Raw genomic sequence first — 12,989 nt, 5'->3', positions numbered from 1 at the left:
AAGCCGGGCTGGATTCTGACTGGAGGAAGATGGCATTCCAACAGGAATGGCCTCGTAGCAGAGGGAGACGAGAAGCATCTTACAAAGTCCGTTTCATTGGGAAATGTTAAATTCTTGGTTTCAGATCTAACAGCTGGCACGACTAGCTTTGAAGGGCATGAGGATTGGCTCTTTAAAACCAAGACTCTCCCCACTGGTTCCTTCTGCTTTCAGAGATCCCAGCAGCACTAAAACTGAGAATTTCCTGGCTTAGCGCTGATGCCATGTTGCTGTCACCAGGGTGACACAGGTGTGACGGAGCAGGCCTCTCACTGCTGCTTGGAGGAAAGTCTGAATTGGAGTAAGACCGAGCATCCTACTTCCGAGTCTAGGCTGCCTGTCAGCTTTTAACTGAACTGTTTCCAAACAACCTGCAAAGGAAGTGCTTTTAATTTAAATAATCGAAAGTGACACGGCTAAGCATCGAGTTATGGTTCTTCACATCAAGAGAAGAAATATTAGAGGATTTGATAGTTAGAGCCTCTGGTTTCCTCTCTGTGGATCCTAATACTTTGTTTTACCATAATTCCACGACTCGTCAGTAAATGACAGTGACATGTTAGAACTTGGAGGATTTTGCCCAGATACCTTGTGGACAGTCTCTGCATAAAAGTTCTTTCCAAAAAAAAAAAAAAAAAAACAACAAACAAACAAACAAAAAACCCAAACCCAAACCAAAAAAAAAAAGTTCTTTCCAGAGAATACTGTGAATCCTCAGATGTGCATTTAGCTATGAAAGGTCTTTCCTTAAAAAAAAAAAAAAAAAAAATATATATATATATATATATATATATATATATATATAGTTTTAATTTGGTTGGAGATGCCTTTCTGTATTGAAATCTACCCCCCCAGATACCACTTCCTCCACTAATCCTGAGATTGTCGCTCCTTGGCACCAGCGGGGCCATTTCCATATACTCAGCAAGAGGATTATAAGACATAAGACATTCCGGGTAAGTGTCTCACTGAAATCAAAATGCTCCCTCGGGGAAAATCAAAATGCTCCCTCGCTGGCCTAGTATTTCACTAGTCTGGTAACCCTACAAAAATGGAAATTAGGGGAGTTTGGCATGAAATCTAGTAAATCTGGCTGACTTCTGCTGATTATCATTTTTATCCTTTTTTTCAAACAACTAAACAGAAAACTTTCTGCTATATTAAAAGCCTATTTCTCCCTTTTAAGTGAAGACCAGAAAATTGCTAGTTAGTACTCTCTTTTCAATTATCTTGCTTATATTGATGCTACATATTAAAGTCACCCCCAAGCCTCCTCTTTGCCATACAAAGTAATATCTATTCTTTATTCTTTTCTCCAAAAAGTGTTCATATTCAAATTTCAAATGATTTTCCCCCTACTCACTGGATAGTATCTGATTTCCATATGAACTTATTAAAATGATCAGCCCAAGGGCAGTTCTGCAATATTAAGTTCAAGATCTAGGAAAGCAAACACGTTTTGTGACAATCACCATGCTCCTTGATTCTCTGCTATAGGCAGGTGCCTGGGCTACGCAAAGGGACCGAGATTGTAACTGTGGCCGGTTCTTGTGTTTGCACCGAGAATATGAGGCCAATACAAAGCGCAGAGAGGAAGTGGCAAATCTGGGAAAAATCACTTTATCTCTGTGGGCCTCAGCTTCTTGGCCTGTAAGACATGGGAATAGAGATTAATCTCTCCCCTCTACGCCCCAACCCCCTATGGTATGGGAAGGCTTATGGGCCTGCTAGGTGCTCACAATTCTGCTCTTCTAAAGTATTTACAGACACAAAGCTGTTATCCTGGAGAAAGATCCTTGTGCTCAGATGTTATAGGAATAACATATAAATGATCTGTTCAATAACATGCACACAATAAATACTCATTGAGCATGGATCATAGGCATTTCCTCTTTGCAACACTTAGTTTTAGTGGAAGCAACAAACCAGGGATATGTGAATAACGAGCATGTATGATTCTAGACCTAAGAATTCTAAGACAGGAGCAGCATCTGAGCATAATTCAGCAGCAGGACTGTCAGGTGGGATTTGCCTCCCATTTTGCAATGTTAGATTGTGGCACACAGGGCACATACTAGGAAGTCACAGGATCAGCTCAATGTTGAATTTGCTGTCCCAGGTCACCCGTTTGCTCTGCACTTCAAATTCCTTATCTAAAAAGCACAGTCACTACATCATAGTTTCCTTAGGTATTCCTAGGAACACGGTGGGAAAATACACCATCCATAAGGTGCAAAGTATTTCAAGGTCAAGTTCACATGCTTTTCATTGTTTCTGCCAAACAAACTTATAAAAAGATTTCTTTCTTTACTTGGGTTCAGAAGGTCCCAGAGCCAGAGGGAATCCCCACTGCCAAGCTGTCCTTTCCCTATGTGAGAGTTCCTTATGCAGGGCTCTGAGAAAAGTCCAGGGGTAGGAAGTGGACTCTTCTTCAGGGAGAGCACAGCTCTTTATCTGCCTGGCAGGGAGGCAGCAGCTCCCTCCGCCATCCTTTGAAGCCAGTCCTGTAGTTCTGTGTGCTCAGTAATTGGTGCATGCACACCCTGCTGTGTTTACTTTTAAAAAGAAAAGAAGAAAAAGTCACACAGGTGGAGCCCGGGTGTCTGAAAATACTGTCAGCACAGCACATGCTTCCTGACATTTTCTGCTGAGCCTGCTTGGGTTTCTTTGTATCTCCAAAGGAAGGGGAAACCCAGGTGGGGATGGGTTGAGTTGGGGAAAAAGGAGAGAGGAAGAAGTAAGAGCTAGGTCTGTTTGACTAAACTAAGTTCATTCTCAGAATTAGACTTCATACATCATTTTTAAGCCAGCAGCAACTTCTCTCACCCTTATCTATTAGAGAGAAACCAACCGCTATTTTGTGGTTACATAAGAAAAGCAAACATACACCTCCAGACGCTTAAGACACTGTCATTGAGGATGACACAGACTCACCCTAGGAGAGCACATTTTCTGACAAGGCTGTCCTGTGCCCGGCGGGGGTGTTATTCAGGGAGGGCCACACCAGTGCTGGGATGAGTACCCAAGTGGGGAAATCTGGGCACTGGGCACACGGTTTCCACCTGTGCCCCTCCTGGCATTCACTCTTCAAGTGCATCCTTCCTGGCTGAGAGGAAAAGTCATCTTATTTAGCTTATGCTGTGTGTAGGCAGTTGTCAGGACTGGGAACCAGCAGGTCAACCCTCCTCATTATGGGAAAAGGAGAAGTCATTTCTAGACCCCTATTGCTAAGAGGGTCACACATTTTTCAGATGGTTTGCATACAGCTTCAAGGTAGGTTACCATTCTTCCCTCAGGTAAGTAAAACTCACAGTATCACTTACTATAATAAACAGAAAACCTCGTTAATTCAGTTGACCCCTCATCCCTGATTGATTTGGAATGTGTGTCAAATTTCCCAAGGAAGAGATAGACTGGACGTTGACTCTGGAGAACATGTTTTGGTGACTTTGCGAAGTGCTAAGACTATTTTGAGTCTTAAGTGGATATGCTGAAGTACATGAGTTACAGATATTTATGATGGAAATGTGAGTTAAAATAATATGATTGGCTACCATTGATTGAGCACCTACTATGTGCCCTATACTCACATAAAAAAAAGGTTCAAAGCTGCTCTGCAAAGTGGAAAACATCTACTTTGCAGATGAAGAAACTGGGCATAGGGGTTAAACATTTCACACAAGGATTTACAGGTAAGCAAGAAAAGAGCTATGAGTTAGCATGTGAGGCCCATTCCCCTATACCAGGACCCCCCAGTTTCTAGTTTTAAAGGTGGCTGCTGCTGACAACCCATTTTTAGCTATTTAAATTACTTTGCCTGCCCCCAAGTTGATAAACTAGAATTAAAACAATTGAACTATTTATTCTGAAATTTCATTAATTCACACTTAGTTTTCTCACAACGTGTCTGGTAACACAAAGGGCTCACAACTTCTGTACACGTGGAGAGAAAGGCAAGACGGCAAAAATATGAGTGCCGTGTTCGTTTTTATCATTATGTGCAGGATGGATCCAGAGATCTGAGCCCCTTCTGCATCCCCACCTGCCCTGCCCACAACCAGGGATCTAGCACTGCCGTGTTTGTCTCCAAAGCAACCGCTGCTTAATTGCTAAGATACTCTCTCCTTTGGGAGACCCTGTGTAACCCTTAAAGATGGGACCCTGGGAAGGAAGAGCAGGATGGGTTGTTTGTATGGTATTATGTTTTGCCTTTTATTTTTATACGATCTCCAACTCTGTAAGACCCACACTTGATTTTGGTCTCTAGTTTTAGTACAGAGGTAACCTCATTTTACTAACTTCGTTTTATTACACTTTGTGGATGCTGCTTTTTTTTGGGGGGGGAGGGTATAAATTGAAGGTTTGTGGCAATATGGCTTTGAGCAAGGCTATCAGCACCACTTTCCAAAAGCAGGCACTCACTTCATGTCTGTATGTCACATCCCGGTAATCTTTGCAATATTTCAGGCTTATTCATTATTCTTATATTTGTTATGGTGATGTGTGAGCAGTGATCTTTGGCGTGACTATTGTAATTGTTTTGGGGCGCCATGAACCAAACCCACATAAGATGGTGAACTTAATTAATAAATGTGTTCTGACTGTCCCTCCAACTGGTCACTCCCCTATATCTCTCCCTCTCCCTATTCCCTGAGTCAACAATACTGAAATTAGGCCAGTTAATAACCCTACAGTGGCATTAAGTGTTCAAGTGAAAGAGTCACACATCTCTTTCTTTAAACCAGAAGCTAGATATGTTTATTCTCAGTGAGCAAGACCTCTTGTAGCAGCTATCTAAGTTATGAATGCAAAGGAAAAATTCTTTTTTCTTAAGGTTTATTTATTTATTCATGAGAGACACAGAGAGAGAAAGAGGCAGAGACATAGGCAGAGGGATAAGCAGGCTCCGCACAGGGAGCCTGATGTGGGACTCGATTCCAGAACCCCGGGATCACGACCTGAGCCAAAGGCAGGTGCTCAACCACTGAGCCACCCAGGTACCTCCAGGAAAAATTCTTGAAGGAAATTAAACATGCTACATGTAAATTAAACATGCTACACGAATGATAAGAAAGCAAAACAGCCTTACTGCTGATATGGAGAAAGGTCTAGTGGTTGGACAGAAGATGAAACCAGAAACAACATTCCCTTAAGCCAAAGTCTCATTCAGAGCAAGGTCCCAACTCTATTAAATTCTGTGAAGGCTGAGAGAGGGGACAAAGCTGTAGAAGAAAAGTGTGAAGCTAGCAGAGGTTGGTTCATGACATTTAAGGAAGACACCATCTCCACAACATCAAAGTGCAAGGTGAAGCAGCAAGTTATCCAGCTCGAGCTAAGATAATTAATGAAGGTGGCTACACTACACAACAAGACTGTCAATGTCAATGAACCAGCCTTGTGTTGGAAGAAGATGCCTTCTAGGACTTACATAGCTAGAGAGGAGAAGTCAATGTCTGGCTTCAAAGCTTCAAAGGACAGGCTGACTCTCTTGTTAGGGGCTAATGCAGCTGGTGACTTTAAGGGGAAGCCCATTTACCATTTTAAAAAGTCTATGACTCTTACTAATCATACTAGATTTACTCTCTCTGTGCTCTATAAATGGAACAACAAAGCCAGGATTACAGCACATCTGCTCACAGCATGGTCTACTGAACATTTTAAGGTCACTGTTGAGACCTAATGGTCAGAAAAAAAAAGATGCTTTGCAAAATATGACAGCTCATTGACAATGCACCTGGTCACCCAAGAGCTCTGATGGAAATGGACAAGAATAATGTTTTTATGTCTGCTAAGACAACACCCATTCTGCAGCCCAGGGATCAAGGAGTCATTTTGACTTTCAAGTTTATGGTTTAAGGAATACATTTCATAAGGCAATGGCTGCCATAGATAGTGATTCTTCTGGGAAAATCCATCTATAATGATGGATCTGGGCAAAGTAAATTGAAACACTTCTGAAAAGGATTCACCATTCTAGATGCCATTAAGAACATTCATGGTACATGGGAAGAGGTCAAAATACCAACATTCACAGGAGTTTGGGAGAAGTTGATTCCAGCCCTCATAGATCTTTAAGGGGCTCAAGACTTTAGTGGAGGAAGTCACTACAGATGAGGTGGAAATAACCAGAGAACCAAAATCAGAAGTGAAACCTGAAGATGGAATTGATCTACTACAATCTCGTGATAAAACTTGAATGTATGAGTAATTGCTTCTCATGGATGAGCAAAGCAAGTGGTTTCTTGAGATGGAATCCATTCCTAAAGATGCTGTGAAGCTTATCGAAATGATGACAAAGGATTTTGAATATTCTATGAACTTGACAAAGCAGCAGCAAAGTTTGAGAAGACTGACTCCAATTTTGAAAGAAGTTCTACTGGGGATAAAATGCTTTCAGACAGCACCACATGCTACGGAGAAATCGTTCATGAAGAGAAGGGCCAATCAATGTGGCAAACTTCATCAGTGTCTTATTTTATGGAATTGCCACAGCCATCTCCAGCTTCAGCAACCACCACCCTGATCAGTCAGCAGCCATTAGCAGTAATGCAAGACCCTCTACAAGCAAAGGTTACAACTCAGTGATGGCTCAAATGATGGTTAGCATTTTAAAATAATATTTTAAAATTAATATTAAGTATGTATATTGTTTTTTAGACATAATACCATTGCACACTTAATAGACCATCTATAGTGTAAACATAACTTTTATATGCATTTGGAAACCAAAAACTTCATTTGACTTCCCTTATTGTGATGTTTGCTTTATTGTGACATTTACAGGTGGTCTGGAACCAAACCCATAATGGCTCTGAGATATGCCTATAGCACAAATAAAGCATTCCTTTATTTTCCACTCAGTTAAAGGGTTGGACTTCCTGAGATATGTAATATATTATTTCTAAAAGATTCGGAAGCCTAGTTTTTTAACAAAGAAGACACATTTACTTTCAACAAACTGGAAAGCTATATTACTTTAGGTGCTATATTTAGCACCTAAATTAGCACCTAATTTAGCTATATTACTTTACTATATTATTTTAGGTGTGAATATAAAATATTCACATACTTTACCAATCTAATTTTTCCTAAGAAAAAATAAAAGAGATGTGACATTGTTTTCTACATACATTTACATGCTCACTGCTGTCTCAACCTAGATAGGCAAGATTCATTTAATTGAAAAATAATTTCAAAAAACTTGACTTTTCTCTCTGAGCATACTCAGGGTGGAGTAAATCATTCATACTGAAGCAAAAAGAAATTCTTAAAGCAAAAAGTTTATGTGTTAAATTAATATTTTGGGGGAGCTCTAAAAAGAGAGGTTTGGGGAAAATAGAGTTTTAAAAATCAAGAGAGAATGTAAACTAAATTCTTTCACAGTAATTTTACCAATGAGGAAAATCAATCTGATTGTCACAGAGTCGGTTTTTAGTTTAATTCCTGCCACTCAGCATCCATTCTGGAAAGTTCCTGGAAGTCTTTCTATTTCTACCATAATCAACATCACTCAAGGTTCTTCATCAGATTTGCCTTTTTAGTGACCCAGCTACCCTGGCAACATAAGTATCCATTTGCCATTCTAATGGAAAGACCACAGAACATACTGTTAACAGCAAGAAGTGAGACTATAATTAAGTCCATAGTGATTAACTCTAATTGACTTAGGCCAAAAGATGATCACAAATTAAGATAACTGAAAACTGGGTCTTTGGCTTGATTTTCTCAGCCTGTCCTAACTGTCTGAATTTATGAGATAACCATTGAAACATTCGTTATTACCTAAGCTATTAAAGATCTGAATCCTATGGTGTATTACAACTTTGTCTTCCTGAGTGATGGAGGTCTGCTATTATTATCTCTATGATATTGATTTATAGGTAGGGGTGAGGAGCAGGAGCAGAAAAAGTGTGAAACAGACAATCACTTTTATAATGCTGGGACCCTGGCAGAGGATCTCTAATTTACCAAATCTGGGGATTCCTCGACTCAGTTACACCTAATCATTTCTGTGCACTCACTACCGTGTGACGTAAGGAATTAGGGAAATGAGAAACACATATTTTTTTGCATCTGGTCCTTATGAAATTTATAAAGTAGAAAGGGAAAGAAGGAAACTAAATCAGTATGTTAAGTCAAAGCCCTGTGCTGGGCACAGTCCACCATTGTTCATGGTCTTGTTAAATCATCACAGCAAACTTTGAGGAACAGGCCACTGATCCCATCCTACAGAGGAGGCAACTGAAGTCCAAAAGGCTTAAAGTAGAATATTATTCAGTCCCCAAAAGGAACAAAATTCTAATACATGCTACAACATGGTTGAACCTTGAGGATATTATCGTAAGTGAAATAAGCCAGACACAAAAGGACAAATATTATGATTCCACTTATGTGAGGTATATAGAATAGTCAAATTCATAGAGACAGAAAGTAAAGTAGAGGTTACTCAAGGCTGGGGAGGGGCAGGGAATGGGAGCTAGTGTTTAGCGGGGACAGAGTTTCTGGTTGGGAAATTGAAAAATTCTGTAGATGGAAGGTGGCTGTGGACCGTACAACAATGTAAACGTACTTAATACCACTGAATCGCACACTTTAAAGGGGTTAAGATGGTAAATTTTGTGCTATGTATATTTACCCCAATTTTAAAAAGACTTAAACTGTCACAGCTTGTATGTAGAATAGTAAGGAATTGAGATCAGAGACGTTAGATATCAAAACAAGGCATGATTCTTTCGATGTTGTATAAGCCCTGGTATTTATCATTTTTGCTACCTGGTGTCTGTTTTCATGTGCCAATTAATAGTAAGCCACTTAAAACAAAGAGAGCCATAAAAATGTGGTGGCACAGGGAGCAGGAGAGCAGAGTAAAGCCAACCTTATGGACTCTCCATCCAGGCTTGGGGTGGAAGTGGCTCTTTGGATAAAGCAAGATGGGGCTGTTGAGAGGAAATGTGGTGTTTGGTGCAAGGAATATCAGTAAAGCATAGGGAAACCAGAACCTTAGTAATTCTGAGAAAATATTATACTTAATTTTTACCACATTCAGTTCAGCTACATCTTTAAAATCCCACTGATAGATCCATCCATTCATCTGATCATTTATTCACCAATCTTATTGTGTGCTAGCTATAGGCAAAGCTCAGTGACAAACCTATGCAACAAAATTCTAGTTAGGGTGATCAAATACCTCTGAAAAATTAAGAAACAATACATAGATGAGACGAGTAATGGACAATAGGTTGTATGCAAAATAAGTGTACTGAGTCTTCCAGGTAGTAGGGATCCAAATGATTTAGGATGGTTCCTGATTCTATCAAGGAGAACGCAGAGTTTAGTTGGGCATCCTCCAGTGGGATCCATCAGAATTACCTTCAGGTAGGATTTAGATAGTTAAGAGGAAATAGACAGTATTCCAGAAAGGCAAAATGCTCACTATGAACCAACGTAAAAGACTAGAAGCAGGGAGTCTGAGAAAGAAATACAATTAGATAATTCAGATTTAGTTAATTTACTATTTTTTAACAATAACTGGAGTGACAGCAAGTAACCCAAAAATCCCTAGGTCAGACAAAATCTTGTTATAACCATTAATTTATTTATTGTGGCCAAAAAATATAACATAAAAGGTACCATCTTAACCACTTTTAAGTGTATACAGTTCAGGGGTGTTAAGTATATTCACATTGTTGTACAATAGGTCTCCAGAACTTTTCACCATGCAGAACTGAAACTCTGTACCCATTAATCAACAACTGCCCATTTTGGCAACGTTGCCCCCAGCCCCAGCCCATGGAACTACCATTCTATTTTCTGTTTCTACAGTTCTGACTTACATTTGATACCTCATGTAAGTGGAATCACTCAGCGTTTGTCTGTCTTGTAACTTGCTTATTTAGATCATATCCTCAAGGTTTATCCATGTTATAGAATGTGTCAGAATTTTCTTCCTTTTTAAGACTGAATAATACTCCACTGTATGTATATACCACATTTTGTCTATCCATTCATCCAGCAATGTTTTCTTGGATTGTTTCCACACATTGGCTATTGTGAATAATGCTATGAAGAGGTGCGCAATGTCCCTTTGACTGTATGCCCACAAATGGGACTGTTGAATCATACTACGATTCTATTTTTAATTTTTTGAGTAACTGCCATATTGTTTTCCAACACAGGCATACCATTTTACATTCTCAATAACAGTGCACACATTTCTCTGCATCCTCACTAAAACTTGCTATCTGGGGTTTCTGAGAGTAGCCATCCAGTAGGTGTGAGGTAATATCTCGCTGTGATATTTGCATTTTTCTAATGGTTAGTGATGTTGAACATCTTCTTACATGCTTCTCAGCCATTAGTATAATATCTTTGGAGAAATGTCTGTTCAAGTCCATTGCCTATTTTTTAGTTGGGCTTTTGCTTTTTATTACTGACTTGTATATGACTTTTAGTTAGTTTTTTTTTTTTTAAGATTGTATTTATTTATTTGAGACAGAGCCTGAGCAGGGAGTGGGGGTGGGGAGAGGCAGAGGGAGAGAGAGAAGCAGACTCCTTGCGGAGCAGGGAGCTCGACATGGGGCTTGATCCCAGGACCCTGGTATCATGACTTGAGCAGAAGGCAGATGCTTAACTGACTGAGCTACCCAGGTGACCCCAGTTATTAGGGTTTTTTTCTTCTCTCTTTTTTTTAAAGACTTTATTTATTTATTTATTCATGAGAGAGAGAGGCAGAGACATAGGCAGAGGGAGAAGCAGGCTCCATGCAGGGACCCCGATGTGGGACTTGATCCCAGGACTCCAGGATCATGCCCTAGGCCAAAGGCAGGCACTAAACCGCTGAGCCATCCAGGCATCCTTGGTTATTAGTTTTTAAATCTTATTAAAAAACATTCCAGGCATACAAAAACATAAAAAAAAATAACTTAAGGAACACCTTACACCTATAATCCAACCAAAAAGGAAAACCTAACCAATGTGTTTCAAGTTTCCAATGTCTTCCCACTGACTGCATTCTCTTTCATTTTCATTCTTTTTATCAAAAGAATTACTGTACAGACTGTAGAGTTTATTATTTCCACCATATTTTGATACATGTAGTATATATCTACTCTATATGTAGCATGTTTTTCTGGCTTTAAAATTCTATTTATATGCTTCTGCAACTCCATTTATTGTGTTTGCCAGACTCATTCTTGTTGATACATACAGTCTCAATTTATTCACTTTCCTGACTTTATAGCAGTGGTTCTCAAACTTCTGGATCTTAGGATTCCTTCACTTTCTTGAAAATTATTGAGGATGATGAAGACCTTTGGTTTACATGGATTAAATCTCTTTGCTGTATCAGAAAATAACACTGAGAAAATGCAAAAACTGCTATTTTCTAACTAAAAGTAACAATAAAAATCCATTATACATGATATCCTAGCGTAAGCATGATTTATGATAAATAGTATTTTTAAGGCAAGCAAATGAGAAATGTGGTACTCTTTTATGTTTTTGCAAATCTTTTTAATATCTCAGTTCATGGAAGACAGCAGGCTTTTCATATCTACTTCTGCACCCAGTCTGTTTCTATTCTAACATGCAGCCTCTGGAAAATTCCCACTGGACAGAATGAAAAGGTGAAAATGCCTTAGTAGTTCTGTAAAGTCAGTTTTGAGATGAGAATTCCCTGAAAAAGTCTTGAGGATCTCCCGGGTCCCCAGGATCACACTTTGAGAAGTACTGCTCTCTAGTATACCGTGAAATACAGATATGACAATCTTATATCTGTTCTTCGGTTGATGTTTGATGGGTTTTGTTTCATTTTGTTTTTGCTGGTTTGTTTGTTTGCTGTAATAAACAAGTAGTGTTACAACCATTCTTGTAGGTGTTCCCTTTGGCACATGTCTGAGAATTTCTATAGAATGTGTGCAAAGTAGGAGAACTACTGGGTATAGACACATCTTCAATTATAGTAGCTGTTTGCAAATTGCTCTCTAAAATGTAAAATCTGTAAATGCATCACTAGCTTCCAAACACCTAAAACTTCAATCAAGATGACCTCTGGAAGGCAGGAAATGGGATTATAATTTTAAAAACCAAACTATAACTAATAGTATGGAATTGTACCTTGTGCGGAGAAAGATCTCTGGAACACGAAGGTGCCAATTAGCAATAGAAACAGAAAAAAAAAAGCTACAGAGAGAAACTCTGGCAGAGCCCATTCAAGTAATTTTGGGGAAGAAACACACATTTCTCCCTCCATCCTCTTAAATGTGCTAATCTACCATCTATCTGTTGAATTCGGCTGTGTGACCTTAGCCTAGTTACTTCACCTTTCTGGGCTTAATGTCCTCATCTGTAAAATAGTAACATTTTATGATTTTACAGATGAAAACACACACCTGCAAGATGATTATAGATTCCCTGGGATACATGACTGACCCACATAAAGCAACAAAGAACAGTCTGTGCTCACGTCCACACAGATTTCTGAGGCAAGTGTTTCTGATGAGAGGAAACTCCAGATTAGTGGCTTTAGGAGACAGACGGGGCTCAAAGCTGAGAAGCAAAGATGCATGGGAATGGGATGAGGGGAGGTAAGGTCGGGGGAAGGGAAACAATATGAACACAGTTCCCCTTTTTGATAGCAGGGTCAGCAATGTTTAGAGGGGAGTAGCTAGCTTTGGGGCTTGGGAAGTGCAATGGCTGTTGATATCTCTTCTTCTTCTTTTTTTTTTTAGTGGTCTCCATGCCCAGCGTAAAGCCCAATGCAAGTTTATTTTTTATTTATTTTTTTAAGTGGGAAAGGTTTTGAACTCACGATCTCGAGGTTAAGACCTGAACTGAGACCCAGAGTCACACCCTTGACTGACTGAGCCACCCAGGCGTGCCCCCCTCCCGGCTGTTGACCTTTCCATGTGAATCCCCAATTTATTTTTTAAATTTTTTTTATTTATGAATTT

General features: G+C 39.5%; 1 protein-coding gene and 1 long non-coding RNA gene across 4 annotated transcripts in view; one reads left to right on the top strand and one right to left on the bottom strand.

The window, feature by feature from the left end:
• PRKCQ (protein kinase C theta) overlaps positions 1–12,989 on the bottom strand; it is a 173,834-nt gene that overhangs the window by 141,357 nt on the left and 19,488 nt on the right. The gene's annotated exons all lie outside the window — the stretch shown is intronic.
• Positions 1–12,989, top strand: part of LOC112658854 (uncharacterized) — a 63,192-nt gene that overhangs the window by 41,595 nt on the left and 8,608 nt on the right. The gene's annotated exons all lie outside the window — the stretch shown is intronic.

This window comes from Canis lupus, chromosome 2 (assembly GCF_003254725.2).
Source record: "Canis lupus dingo isolate Sandy chromosome 2, ASM325472v2, whole genome shotgun sequence".
Taxonomy (NCBI): domain Eukaryota; kingdom Metazoa; phylum Chordata; class Mammalia; order Carnivora; family Canidae; genus Canis; species Canis lupus.
Note: the sequence above shows the minus strand (reverse complement) of the source record. Positions and strands in the feature narration are given on the sequence as shown.